Genomic DNA, 15988 nt, shown 5'->3' with positions numbered 1-15988 from the left:
AACTCCACCCCCGGTAGCGAAAAGTTAATGTTTTTTTCTGGTTGGCCAGTCAGGGAGTCTCAGGGACCAATCAGAAGGCTGACAAACTGTGAATTGTTTTACATCCTTTCCCTTTTTTTTTTACAAAGCAATAATCTCTTCTCTGAACCTTGATGACTATTCCTTAAACTTAGCCATGTTTCTAACTAGGGTTGCAACCGTATGAGATTTTTAACACCGAAAACCGTGTCCGTGTCAACACCGGTATTATCGGTAACACCGTTTCAACCACCATTGTGTGTCTTGTCGTCTTGTGAGCACTGAGCACTCAGTAGCTGCCAATGCTACCTCAAGCTACAACAACAACCATCCGATCCGACCATATTAGAAATTCGGCTTTGTAAAAAAGCAACAACCCTCTTACATCTAACAACTTTGAAAAGATTTCTCAGTCGTAATAAAGTCGAGGCACGCTCAATTCAATCGTTAAATGTGAGGTAGTGTTCCGACTGGATTAAAAATTCAGCTTTGTAAAAAAGCTGGAAAAAAAACACTGTTAGTGTTACAACAGCCCCGTGTTTTCTTGTTTGGCTAATCGTTGTTTTTCTGCCTACTGTGCGCTGTGACATTATAAAGCCACAACTTGTCTCTGAACGTGCCCTGCGAGTGGGGACAAGACGTCATGCAGTCTGATGGGCTGTGCCTCGACTCGTGGATGATCCGTTGATTCTGGATCTGTTCTCGACACTCCCACACAAGGAACGGCTCCTGCGGCCTCCCGCGATTGAGAACCGAATCCCATCGTTCCCATGGGAACCCACGATGGGAAGCCGGGCTGAATTAATGAGAATTGAGAAGACACTGCTGAGTACCGAAATTAAGTCGGGAGGTCACAACATTTCGGCAGCACCGTGGAGTGCCGAACCGAAATTAGTTAGGCTCACTATAAGAGTGTGAATCGTCCCTAAGTCGATTGCGGTTGATTACTGATGTTTTCAGGTATAATTAAGAGTTGAATACTTGAAAGTGAAAGTGGCGTTGAAAGTGGCATTTAGCATTGAATTTGGAAAAAAACACAACAAATGTTACTTTTGAGCTATTTACATTGTTCCATCAAAAATAACAGATCTATAAACTCACAATGTGTCTTGTTGCGAGCTTGTAGATTGTCTATTTTAGGTTAATGTTCCCCTCAGAATAGGGATGCTGGGGTGTACTGTAAGTGATTAAATTCCTAGTATAAAACAAGCTGTATTTGCATAAAGCAAGTATTGGTCTACTCCATGACATTTATATCAGTTGATATGAGTATTAATATCTGTTTACGGTAGATTTACGGTAAATTCGATTAATTTGCGATTAACTATGGACAATAAGGAGATTAATTGGATTAAATATATTAAGACGTATTTTAGCCGTAATATATGTATGTATATGGAAGTTCTTTTGCACAAAAATTCAATAATATATGCGTCAATTAAATAAATAAATGCGTCAATGAAATAAATAAATAACACAATGATATAAATAAATAACACAATGAAATAAATACAAAATACAACTAAATAAATAAATGTTTTTTTCAAAATAGTATTATGTTTTATATTTAATTGCGTTTTCTATTTATTTCTTTGTGTTTTTTATATATATCATTGTGACTTTTCAATTCAACGTTTTTTTTTTTCATGATGCCACATTTAGCTATTTCATCAAGCCTTAAATGCCCAAAAATAAAATAAATTAATAATGCAATGAATTATATAAAAAACGCAATGAAATAAATAAAAAACACAATGATATAAATAGATCATACAATTAAATAAATATATACGTTTTTTTTAATGTTAGTGTTTTTTATTTAATTGTGCTTTTATTTATTTCATTGTGTTATTCATTTATTTCATTGTGCTATTTATTTATTTCATTGTGTTATTTATGTATTTCATGCTGTATTGCACACTATGCAATTATTTGCTTCGGTGTCTGTCAATCAACAGCAATGGCTTGGGGCGGGACCTCTTTTTATTTCATAAGGACTGCCTTTACGCATTTCCCTCTGCTGCTTTAACAGGACAAGCGCTTGACTTCGGTGTCTGTCAATCAAAAGGAACGGGGCGGGAACATAGGGGGGGGGGTTTGGTCACATGGACCAATAGGAGCCGCCGCTAGTTATCATGCTTACCATGGCTCCAACATGGCGGAGACCAACGGAGAGGAATAAAAGTCACACACACACACACACACACACACACACACACACACACACACACACACACACACACCCCGCACATCTTGTTGTGAGCTTGTAGATCGGCTAAACACACACACACACACACACACACACACACACACACACATACACACACACACACACACCCCGCACATCTCGTTGTGAGCTTGTAGATCGGCTATTTTTCGCTGTTTGGTGACCAATCCCGACCCTCCGCGGGTCGTTCTGGGTTGTTCTGGCTGCATGGGGTCTGTTATCAAATTATATCGTTGGCCCAAACATGGAATATAGGCTATACAAGGCGCACTTGCGCACAAGTCCACGACGCTGTCTGTCTGTCTGTCTGTCTGTCTGTCTGTCTGTCCATCTGTCGGCCTGTCCATGCCTCCTTGAAGTCGTCGCCCCCCCTCTACTCATCAAGTTCACAATTCCGACGCACAGATACACAGATAGATTGATTACCCTGGCTGCATATTAATGTATGTCTGTCTGTCTGTCTGTCTGTCTGTCTGTCTGTCTGTCTGTCTGTCTGTCTGACTGACTGACTGACTGACTGACTGACTGACTGACTGACTGACTGACTGACTGACTGACTGACTGACGCACGCACGCACATGCATCTGCAGGTTCTCATACTAACAATACATACATTTGGTAATCAATTAATTCAATAAAAAGTTGGGAAATATAACTATAAATGTAAGCAGGATAGATAGAGGCCTGCCCTATGCCATGATCAAACCAAAACAACACAACTCCAATAGGCTACTCATCATCTCACAACAAACAAAACTGTGGTGAAGTAAAATAGCTTGATAGCCCATCAGTGCCAACGCAGACTTCAAATGTTCAGCATCAAAGGCAGGGACAGGTTATAGACGCACAGACCTGCCAACCCGTACGCATTTTGCGTATTATGCACGCATTTTAAGTGTCAATACGCAGGTACGCTATTTCCCCTCATTGCTACGCAACTTTGGGGGATCTGCATTCTGCAGCACACTATTGAAGTGAAACATTTTTGGTCCCTGCCGTGTAGTTCCTCCCAGGCACCACTTGAATGGTGTGTGAATGGGGCGCATGGCGCTGGGGAGCACTAGAACAGAAGGTATGCTCTTTTTTTGTCGTCAGAAGAAGAATTTAACCGGATGGAAACAGGAGTTTGTTTTGGTTTCATGTCAGCATGTAGTCAGCTGTCGCCGCTCGGTTTGATAAACGGAGAATGGCCGTGTTGTGCGAGTCGTCGGAGTCGATGCAGTTGCACAGGGACAATTCGCCCCCCACAATGCTGCCTGTAGTATAACAGGTAATATATAAACGTACAATATTATTACACTATTAAACTGCGGTCGCCACCGCTACAGCTTGTTGTGTATGAAGCCCGTGTTATACTGTACTTCGTCATACGACGGTGTTGCACGCGAGCAAAGTCGGAAAACTTGTGACGCAGGTCGTAGTACAGTAAACTGAAACATACATTGACCATGATTGGGCTTTAGTAAATATCCATCTCTAAAGCTATCTCTAAATGAGTATGAATGAATGAATTAGGAGGACTATATGTATTGTCAAAAACATTAAATGTGAACAAGTTATTTATCACCTGTGAATATATGAAGACATTAATGGTTTGTTAACAATGAGTAGCCTGTATCCTCTATGAATGAATATACATACTAGACGGTATGTGATCTATACACAATGTAGGCCTATATATCAATTAATGAATGCACTAGAAACCTACATGAGTTGAATACTTTCAACTTCATGCACAGAAAGGTGGTTTTATTTAGGCTGCTCAATTAACAATGTTTAACAAAGACACAGGTAAATATTTATAGGTAAATAGCCTACCTGACAATGTAAAGCTATTTTGCTATTTGAATAACATGATTATGTTGATGTATGTTCATTCATTAAGTCACTGGTGAGACTGTTTTGCTAGTCTATTGTTAACTAACTCTGAGCAAGTGCAGTTAGTATATTTTATTAAAGATTTGTCAACAATATTGCCAAAGCAACATTACTGTATTGCCTGGTAATACTAGCCTACTTTTTCTCCAGACCAAATAGCATTTTTATTTAAAAGGTTGTTCTAACATCTTGCCTCCTCCTATTAGTGTAAGTCAAGACATGCAATGTGCTACATTTCTGGTGTGAAATTTTGTTAACATAACTGTAAAGGTCCCACCCAAAAAGGTGCACGGAACCCCCCAAAATATACGCTGTTTTGTGCGGGAAAACAACAAAAATTGCACCGCGGGCGCTGCGCGGGCGCTGCGGAGTGCCCGCACATGAGTACTCAAAAAAATTTGCCAGGGTTGGCAGGTCTGGACGCACGGCATGAATGGATGGTGATCGAAGATTAATAACTTCCCCATTCAATCAAGACTGATTGAGATGATGTCACGGTTTCTCCTGTGAGCTTTTTAAACAGATATAGTGCTCCCTCTCTTTCTGAGCGAGAGAGAGCGATAGGTGGTCTACACACACACACACACACACACACACACACACACACACACACACACACACACACACACACACGCGCGCGCGTAGGTACGGGTCCATTTGGTGCATTGCTCTGAAATTGTGGATTGCTCCAACCAAATCGTCCCTCGGGGACAAATGAATGCATTAACTTGAACTCATATCCATCTATCCATCCATCCATCAGATGGATAGATTCGGCGGCGGCGCGCTGCGGCGCCTCGATCCTCTTCTTCTGCTGAACATCTGGCGCGAGTCCCATCATTAGAAAGCCTATAGCCTACATTACAACGGTGCGCCTTGTATAGCCTATATATTTAGGGTGACCATATTTTCATCCGCTCAAACCGGGACGCAAAACACTGTTGCCTAAAACTGGGACCCTAAATCAATGCGCACGTTACCGTGCACGCACGTGCCCATTCTCTAACGTTCGTGCACGCGCACACACGCACCGCAGGGTTGCATACAGGCAGTGAGTGATTGACAAACAGCCTCAGCGTTGAATTTAGACACTCAATGAATTTGTTCCTGTTTTCTGATAGGTTAGGTGAGCATGTTTTCATGAAAAGAACATAACAAATGTCTATGCAACCACTGAAAACAGATACTATTATTTTAATTCTGGCGAAAACCGGGAAAATTTTGCAGTGAATGTTGAAAAGCGGGACATATTAGTGTTTTAAAGATATTTGTCGGGACACCGGGACACGCAGCTTGAAAACGGGACTGTCCCGGGTAAAACGGGACGTCTGGTCACCCTATATATATTCCATGTTTGGGCCAACGATATCATTTGATAACAGACCCCATGCAGCCAGAACAACGACCCGCGGAGGGTCGGGATTGGTCGCCAGACTCGCCAAACAACGAAAAATAGCCGATCTACAAGCTCACAATGAGGTGTGTCTACAGACTCACAATATGCTTGCGAGTTTGCAGATCTTTCGGTGAGCTACCCAACAATTTGATTAAAAAAGCCATGTCACAGTGACCCATGTTGTAATTTGGCAACATGTTCTTGAGACTATTTATTGTTAAATCAATAGCGTTTGATTGATTGATTGAGGACTTTATTAGAAGTTTGCATAGGAAAAGGTACAGTTTCATGACGGTACAGTTCACTGGTACAAGGTCTACTAAAAGGAGATCCATGAAAAGACTAGGCCTAAGCTTATTTCCACTGGAAACCATTGAAGTATCTCATATCTATATTTATTTCTCCTAATAATTAACAAATTATTAAGCCAGCAATATACAGCTACGTGATTTCATCTGTTCTGTAGGATATTATTCATTCATTATAATGAGGAACGGAACGCGCATCGGTTGCTGTCCGTGGTCTTGGAGGCCCTAGTAGGGTGTAGGGGGCTCCGGTGGGCCTGGCCCCAGGTGCCCACTTTACGGCGGGGTAGCAGTAGTGGTCCACGGGGCCCGGGGAGCTGTGGCGGCTGCCTGCATGGGTGTCAGCGCCGCCTAGCTCGGTGGGCGCACAAAGCCTTATAGCTCTGTCAATTCTCAACTGTAGGCCTATATCTGTGAAGTGTCTGTATTATTCAGTGTACTGTGTATATAAATCATGTTTTAATTGCCGCTCCATCAAACCATCAAGCTTGAAAAAGCGTGTGTGTAGGGCTGTCACGATTAATACATAATCGTCTATTCGCGATTATTTTTCATATTCGCGAATATTTTTCATATTCACGATTATCGTCAATTATCTAATTTAATTAAAAATGTAGTGAGTTTTGACAATAAAACCATTCTTAAACAAGTTAAACCTCACGTCAACACTTGCATTCTTGAATGCGCCTCCCCCTTGTTGCCACGGGGACCCGTGAACGCTCAATGCTGGTCCTCCTCAGTCAGTCAACACAACAGCAGCACGGCACGCACTGTCACACAGCACAGGCAGGCTGGCTGGCTAACTAAAAATGCTTAAACAGTTTGTTTTTTCCAGACGGTCGGAACAGACACATGTACCATACACATCCCGGGACTATATATTCCTTTTGATACGATACAGAAAAAGGTGTTCACTTTCGTTTCAACACAGAGGACTGGAGTCAGTGCCTTTACTGCAGCTTAGCTTAGCATAGCTCTGGTCCATAGCGTTAGTGGAGTTCTCCCTCCACTAACGCTATGGACCAGAGCTAAGCTTAGCACTGCTGCTCTGCTGTGGAGAGAGAGGATGATGATGATGATTACACACAGACGGCGACTAACTAACTATAGATGTTGGATCGTGGTCGTGATAAACATTAGGCCTATTAGGCTACTGTCGCTATTTTCAGCTGTCGGCTATTTTTGCAGTTGTCTGCTATTTTCACAACGCAGCGCGACGCGTTGTGAGCTTGTAGATCGGCTATTTTCACAACCCACCGCGACGCGTTGTGAGCTTGTTGATCGGCTATTTTCACAACGCAACGCGGCGCGTTGTGAGCTTGTAGATCGGCTATTTTCACAACGCACCGCGAGCTTGTAGATCGGCTATTTTCACAACGCACCGCGACGCGTTGTGAGCCTACAGATCGGCTATTTATTTTCATATAGCTACGGTATAAAATAGGGCTAAAGTTAGCAAGTAAATGTACTTAATAGTTACTTTACACCACTGAACTGATGTTTAAAAAGCAATTAAATTGCTCATTAAGGTACAGTGTGAGTATGAGCTCAAAGCCTATTATCATAGTGGCATAAAATGAAGGGGGGAAAAAAGACGATATATTCGTCAATCGGCGATTATTTGTATGACAATTAATCGTCTGGAGAAAATCCTAATCGTGACAGCCCTGTGTGTGTGTGTGTGTGTGTGTGTGTGTGTGTGTGTGTGTGTGTGTGTGTGTGTGTGTGTGTGTGTGTGTGTGTGTGTGTGTGTGTGTGTGTGTGTGTGTGTGTGTGTGTGTGTGTGCATGCCCTATCGCTCTCTCTCGCTCAAAAAGAGAGAGGGAGCACTATATCTGTTTAAAAGGCTCACAGGAGAAACCGTGACATCATCTCAATCAGTCTTGATTGAATGGGGAAGTTATTAATCTTCGATCACCATCCATTCATGCCGTGCGTCTACAACCCTGTCCCTGCCTTTGATGCTGCACATTTGAAGTCTGCGTTGGCACTGATGGGCTATCAAGCTGCAGATGCATGTGCGTGAGTCAGTCAGTCAGTCGGACGGACGGACGGACGGAGCGAGCCAGGGTAATCAATCTATCTGTGTATCATGCGTCGGAATTGTGAACTTGATGAGTAGAGGGGGGGGGGGAGGGGGGGACGACTTCAGCGTCGTGGACAGACAGCGTCGTGGACTCGTGCGCAAGTGCGCCTTGTATAGCCTATATTCCAGGTTTGGGCCAACGATATAATTTGATAACAGACCCCATGCAGCCAGAACAACCCAGAACGTCCGTCCGTCCGTCCGTCCGTCCGTCCGCCCGTCCGGGATTGGTCACCAAACAGCGAAAAATAGCCGATCTACAAGCTCACAACGAGATGTGCGGGGTGTGTGTGTGTGTGTGTGTGTGTGTGTGTGTGTGTGAGACTTTTATTCCTCTCCGTTGGTCTCCGCCATGTTGGAGCCATGGTAAGCATGATCAGAGCATGATAACTAGCGGCGGCTCCTATTGGTCCATGTGACCAAACCCCCCCCCCTATGTTCCCGCCCCGTTCCTTTTGATTGACAGACACCGAAGTCAAGCGCTTGTCCTGTTAAAGCAGCAGAGGGAAATGCGTAAAGGCAGTCCTTATGAAATAAAAAGAGGTCCCGCCCCAAGCCATTGCTGTTGATTGACAGACACCGAAGCAAATCATTGCATAGTGTGCAATACAGCATGAAATAAATAAATAACACAATGAAATAAATAAATAGCACAATGAAATAAATAAATAACACAATGAAATAAATAAAAGCAAAATTAAATAAAAAACATTAAAAAAAACGTATATATTTATTTAATTGTATGATCTTATATCATTGTGTTTTTTATTTATTTCATTGCGTTTTTTATATAATTCATTGCATTATTAATTTATTTTATTTTTGGGCATTTAAGGCTTGATGAAATAGCTAAATGTGGCATCATGAAATAAAAAAACGTTGAATTGAAAAGTCACAATGATATATATAAAAAACACAAAGAAATAAATAGAAAACGCAATTAAATATAAAACATAATACTATTTTGAAAAAAACATTTATTTATTTAGTTGTATTTTATATTTATTTCATTGTGTTATTTATTTATATCATTGTGTTATTTATTTATTTCATTGACACATTTATTTATTTCATTGACACATTTATTTATTTCATTGACGCATATCATTTAGAACTAGAAAAATATTGTTCCTTCGAAACAATTGTGGGCTCGCTTCAAGCCAGAAAACAATGGCTATAAAAGCACAAAATGTCAAGATCGCAGGCAGTGCTCTCTTTGACGTTACTGACGTCAAAGTTTGGTCCATTTTGTTCCAAAAATGTGTTGTGCAAAAGTTGACCCGCTGGTGGCGCTATAACAGGCCAATGTGAGAAGGTTGGTATCTGTTCCTTGACCTATTGGGAATGTGCTTGCAAGATTTCACGCACATCCCAGGCTGCATGTGTTCATGATTTGAGGTGTTTTTGGCTTTGGTCACTTTATCGCTGCTTGCAGCTATATTTATTATTATTATTTTATATTTTTTTTTGTGTGCACTTCATAGGCATGTTAGATAAAGGTCCTTAGATTGCGTGTAGAATGTTTCATGCAAATTGCAAAAAAAATCCTAGAATAAAAACGGGTTTAAGCGTTTTACAAACTGCTCAAAATTATATAGTGCCCCCCTTTGGCCATTTGGGGTAAGATTGGTTTCAGTGATATTTGAACTAACCCTCTACACTATTTTGTCATGAAAATGTGACTTTGCATGTATGTTTTAGAGGCAGAAGAATAATTTGCATAAAAATGCAATATTGTTTGAATTATTTAAAAAAGCATGTTTCAATGTTAAAGAAATCCGATCTGACAGATCTTTAGATATCGGTCCAAAGTTCACGTAAAAAAAGTTTTGTGCACGTGACGCGAAAATTCCAGAATAAAAGCGGGTTTACGCGTTTTAAAACTGCTCAAAATGGCGGATAATTGAAGGGCGGAGCTTACTTAACAACGACACAGATGTCTTCCGCTTGAGTCAAAGCACGCGTGTAACAAGTTGCATGTCTTCAAACGAAACGAGTCATGACTTAAGCCCGTTTGAAGTTTGAATTTTCAGACGCTTCGTATAGCGCCCCCCTTTGGCCGATTGGAATAAAATTGGTTTCAGTGATACTTTGACTAACCCTCTACATCTTTGCCAAATGCCATGAACGTGTAACTTTGCATGTATGATTTAGAGGCAGAAGAATAATTTGCATAAAACCGCAATATTAATTGAATTATTAAAAAATTATGTTTCACTTTAAAAAAAATCTGGTTGATCAATCTGACCGTATTGGTCCAAAGTTCATGTGAAAAAAGTTTTGTGCACTTGACGCGAAAATCCCAGGAGGAGATAGATTTTTACTGTTTTTCATATAATTCCGAATTGTGGGAGACGTAAAGGTCAGAGGTCAAAAGTTAGAGGGTAAAAGTTGTTCGGCATGAGGAGACGCATAAGTATATACAGGTTTCATGGCTGTAACTCAAACACAGCATGAGCTATACCTGTTCAAAGTTCGCACTTTCGAAGGCTTCCTACAGCGCCACCATTTGGCCGATTGCTATAGAAAATGATAGCACACTTCGCCACTGTAAACTGAACACATTGATGTTTTTATTTTCATTTTCTCACTAAGTATGTAGGAGTAGAAAGGAACCGAAGTTCCCGTCTACAGTATGACTGCATGACTGATAGATAAGTAAGCAATTTACCCCGAGTGAGAGGACATTATGCTCTCATAATGTCCGCAGTGAGGGTGTTATCGGACGAGGCGCAGCCGAGTCCGATAACACCCTCACTCAGGACATTATGAGAGCATAATGTCCGACCCCGAGTGGTAAATAGCTTTTCTACCACTTTTTCCCGTATACATGAAAGAAAACACATAGTTGTAACTTGCAAGGATCTTAAGTTACAATCATTATTGCCTATAAAACTTCCGCGAGACAGCAGATAGTTCCACAAACAACATCTTCTACTCACCAACAGATGGCGCCAACTCCATACTAATCCATGCGTCTAGCTTACAGCTAAGCTAACGTCAGTTAAAAGCACCGTTCCGGCCGTAAATAGAGGCTGTTCGCTTCCAGAAAGGCATAGGTTCAGAGAAAAGGGGCTTTAAAGTTGGCGGATTGCATTGGATCCAAATAAATCGGCGACGATAGTACGCACGTTAGTAAACATAGGACCGCTGCGACCTTCATTTGTTGGTTGGGGGAAAGGTGTTCCGACTACCTCCTGAAGTCCCCGGATGTACACTGAGGCGCATTGATCTCGGACAAGTCCGCACACAACTTTGCGGCAGTTGTCCTCTCATAACCTCCGGAATTTAGCCAATCAGAATCCAGTATTTGAACACGTGACTCGAAAAAGTGGTAGAAATAATGACAACATCTAAAGTGTGCTCGCCTATAAGGCGAGCCCACAATAATCAAAACCTCGACCAGCTGTCAGTCTGTCTGTCTGTCTGTCACACTTTTCCCCTGCTCATATCTCCGCAAACGTTGACCCGATCCATGCCAAATTTTGCACACACACTCCTTGCTTACCAAACCACAACCACTATACTGTCATTTGTGGCTTCTAAAAATCTTACCTCAGCCAGTTTGCTGGTGTGATTGTCATATACGGTAAACTAAAGAACCAATCATGCACGACTGTTGGAGGAATTACGGTAAAACTGGATTTGTACTTTGTCCGTATGAGCGTGTTGCGCGTTAATTTACAAGCCTACAATTGGTCGCATCCTCTGGGCTTTGAGGGCTTTTAGATCGTCTATGCTCACCGCACAACACCGTCATACTGAAAGTATAAGCAGTGCCATGCTTCATCTGAGTGGCCCCTGACTTTTTTTAGTTACTTTACGCCACTGGCCTACCCTGATGTTATATTGTGATTTTAACTTTTTACCCCACCTATAATGGCATAGTAGTGAATATATGGAATAATATTAGTTGTCTTTCCTTTTTCTTTTCATTCTTTTTTTGTTTTGTTTTACATCCAGTGCCCATACACTTCCCCAGTATTGTTAGTGGGCTGACACCAGACTGAGCCTTATAAACCAAAACAATTCTCATTGTTTTAGGTACAGGCTCCATGGCAGTAGATAAGGCCTCATTTTATATCAGACAGAGACCTTGTGCAGCCGAAGTAGAGTAAGCAGTCACCATAGTTACATTTTGTTTTGGTGAGTAGCGAAACAGTTCTTTGTTATGTTTGAACCAGACAAGAGGGTGAGACCTATAGACACAGGAGAGCATGTCGTTGTGTGACACACTTACATGCTCACGAAGCGCCTTATATAAAGAAATATAATTTCAGCAGCCTGAACTTCTAGTAATATTCAGGGGGAAACGGCTTATTTACAGTTTATTATGCCACCACCTTTATCTGTATGTCTTCATGACAATTTCACAAATGATTGTTTTCATAAGGCAGTCTGGGGGAAAAAGCAACTATCAATTTCTTAATTTAGACTTGATAATGTTCTGGCTCTGCATCTAATGCCTTAGAACTTACTTACTGACCGAAAATATTTTTTGACCTCTGGTTAACACTTTCTTTTCTTGGTGCCCCTCAGACATTCCCAGTTATATTAGCAGAGGCACACAGCAACGGCCTCGTGCATGCACAGTGCATACACCAACCTACCTGGCCTAACTGTGTGCGCTGCAAAGGAGTCGTGCAGTGCTACCAGGTATACTGAAATATATTGTCTTTTTATTACCTTATCGTTATCTTAATGTCACCATTCTGCTAGTTAAAATACATTTTGAGATATGAGAAATATAGTATACGAACTAAGCATATGTTTATATTTCAAATAGCATGTTGAAATGACAATAAATTCCACAAACCTGAATGTTGTTCCCATCTTTTTTGTGTGGTTTTGTGACCTTTTTTCATAGGATACAACGGATAGGATTTGGCAGAGGCAGGTTTTGTTCTGGGAGTTGGGCATGAGAATCCGGTGTCAGACCAGCACAACTAATGTAACACTCAGAGACCTGTCCAGAATTTGCACAGCAGGTATGATCCCCCGCTTCAGCTATCACTGCTCCCCTCTCCCCCGCGCTCCTTGTGAGCAGCACTGGGTTCAGCTGGGTTAAGCTGAAGAAAAAAAGCAGCTGGGTTGGGCTGCGATATCTGAATTTCCCTCGCGGGATGAGTAGGTATTTCATTCATTTCAGACCTGACTGTTGCAGGTAACAGCTAGATTAGCCCTATTCACGCCCCGCCCACTCAGCAACTTTCTGGTGCTGAAGTCACGCTTTGAAGGGTAAACCCCTGCTAAAAGCCCATAGAGTTAAAGGTCCTACACCATGCATTTAAAAATAATTTATATAACACTGTTTGTGTCCCAATAACGTTTTTGAAAAGGTTTGAGGTTAAATTACCACTCCTGAATACAGAGCCCCTGTCATTTCTGCCTGGCTTTCAGAGCATTTTCAGCTGCAGTACCACCTTGTCCTGAGTGGGAGGACTGCGCTATTGAGCCAGTTTTGGCCCCACACTCCTCCCCACCTCCTGCTCAGCAGGCCTGCCCAGTGCCCACCCCTCCCCAACCCTCTCCCAGCTCCTCCTGCCTCCTTCTCAGGCCTGCCCACCCCTCCCCAACCCTCTCCCAGCTCCTCCTGCCTCCTTCTCAGGCCTTGTGACATCATAAATCTGACCTTTCACAATCAGGACCGTTCTGAGACATGCTAACATAGATCTGCCCATAAACTGAGAAAGACACAATGGTCAGAAATAGGACTTTGTGAGGATAGAAGTTGCTGGTGGGACACCAAGAAAATACATAAAAATTGGAAAAATGAAAACTCATGGTGTTGTCCCTTTAACACAGAAATTGCAAAATTTTATGCAATTTCTGAATAGTAAAGTATAAAATATGGCTAGCATGATCAAGAACAAGATAGTAAAAGGCACACATTATAATTGCGACCGAAGGTCGCATATACCCTGAAAAACCTTGTCACTTGAGTGACCTTCCTTCCTTCCGTAACCTTCCTTCTGTAACCTTCCTTCTGTACAGGGAGTGATGTCAGTGTGATGTAAGCGAGTTGTGACATCACTTCCTGTACGGGGTACAGGAAGTGATACACAAGACTAAGACAAAAAAAGAGAAGAATAAAAAAGAAAAAAAAGGAGGAGGAGGATAAAGATACCAAAAGGAGAGAGAAGAAAGGGTGGATTAGGTACAATTTGTCTCAGAAAAGAAAATGTAACAAGGAGGTGGCAACGGGGCGGCTAGATAAAGTTATTAGGCCTGGATCCGACTTAAAGTTGACGCACAGGATTCCAGAAGTGTAGCGCTTATTCGCTCTTGTATCAAACTGGTATTCGAAACGTTCTTAGAATTTAATATATATTTTCTAAAGTAAATATGGGGGCGGCTGTGAAAGAGAGAGAAGAATAAAAAAGAAAAAAAGGAGAAGGAGGATAAAGATACCAAAAGGAGAGAGATGAAAGGGTGGATGAGGTACAATGTGCGGTATCCTCCTTGTCAAGCTCGACGTTGGGCATTTGGACCTATACATGGAGAAATGGAGCGAACCTGTTTGGCCTAAACATGGAGATGTGGTACAGAATGACTCATAATATGGGCATAAAAAGAATGTCATGTGACATCACTTCCTGTACAGACAGTCAGCCAGACAGCCATTGACTCCGGCCTAACAATGGCTACTTTCTATGACGGTAGTCCCATATGACATGATGGACTGGACTATCTCCATATATAGTGTTCTCCACATCTCCATGTTTAGGCCCTATCGCTCACACCCTAGGTGGGGTTGGCGATACGGCCTTTCTGTGTGGAGTTTGCATGTTCTCCCATGTCTCCTAGGGTTGATACCCTCACAAAAACATGAACAAACTCCCCCCAGAATGACAACAACTAGAATCGTCAGAGAAACGCTGTGGTTGGCCAGATAGTCAAGAATTGGCGCGACCATGTCACCCTGAGGTCGCATTCCACCCTCAGGTGTCTTACTAGTTTACTTTACTGTTAGAAATAATGATTTGTTGGCTTTAAGTCCAGCAATTTCTGTATTAGTTTCCCCTTCAAAACTGACGTCAGCACCAGGAAGTTGCTGAGAAATTTGCTGAGTGGGCGGGCCGTGAATAGGGTCTATTCATGAACCTTATGTTCCAAGGCTACTTAGCCTACTTAAAGCACAACTTTGTTTTTTTACAACAAGGGTTCATATTTTAGATTGTAATTAGAGGAAATTTTACTGGTTTCACAGTTTGGTCGTACAAATGGCTAAATGTCTTTTTAAACACATTAAACCGGTGATTTCTTTATTACTATTTACAGTAACCCCAAAAGTCACATCTGCCCATGAAAGATTGCAGTGCATCTTGGGAATGGGATTATTGTCTCTTGACTTATTCAGGCACTTGTACGCATGCCCCCACCCACTGAAATTGAACTCATTTAAATTGCTTAAATGACAGAAAGTCTTAAAAAAATCAGGGACATTGCGATTTTGGTCTGATTTGGAAAGATTCCTAAAAGACTACCCTCTCGCACTATAAGATTTGAAAAAGACTTTCCAAAGACGTAATGATGATTTTTAAAGCAGAAATAAACAGTTTTCTGCTGACATAAGCAAGAATCATGCAATTGCTTATTTATTTATTTTTATTTATTTTTTATTATATTCAGGCGAGGAGTTCTCTGGAGGTAGTATTACTGTGCAGCACCTCCACTCCTTCAGACCAAAACTGGCTTTTGGTCTTGAGTTGCTTTCAATCGTCAACGCTACCGCAGCCTTACCTGCAGGTACTGGTGGACATCTGCAACAGCTACCTATGAGGACCGTTATTAACTTTGTGGGCAGGTACAAAGGTAAGATCTATTACACATGTAAAAACCATAGACTGTAGAAAAATATGGACGAAATGAAGCCATTGGTGCAGCGCAAATGGCCCTTTCTACCCCTTGGAATGGGTGTCGCCATCATAGAATTGTAAAGGCATCAGAGATGCTATTGGCTGCCAACGGTCACGTGCAACGCAGGGATACATGGGAGAATGTGGTCTGAGCCTCCCGAAATACAGCACACGAAGAATAACACAGCCGGCTGGTATTAGTTTAGTTGGCCACGCCCC

The sequence above is a fragment of the Nannobrachium achirus genome, assembly GCF_963921795.1.
Source record: "Nannobrachium achirus genome assembly, chromosome: 2".
In the NCBI taxonomy this organism is placed as follows: Eukaryota; Metazoa; Chordata; class Actinopteri; order Myctophiformes; family Myctophidae; genus Nannobrachium; species Nannobrachium achirus.
The sequence above is the reverse complement of the archived record's forward strand: the minus strand, read 5'-3'. Positions refer to the sequence as shown.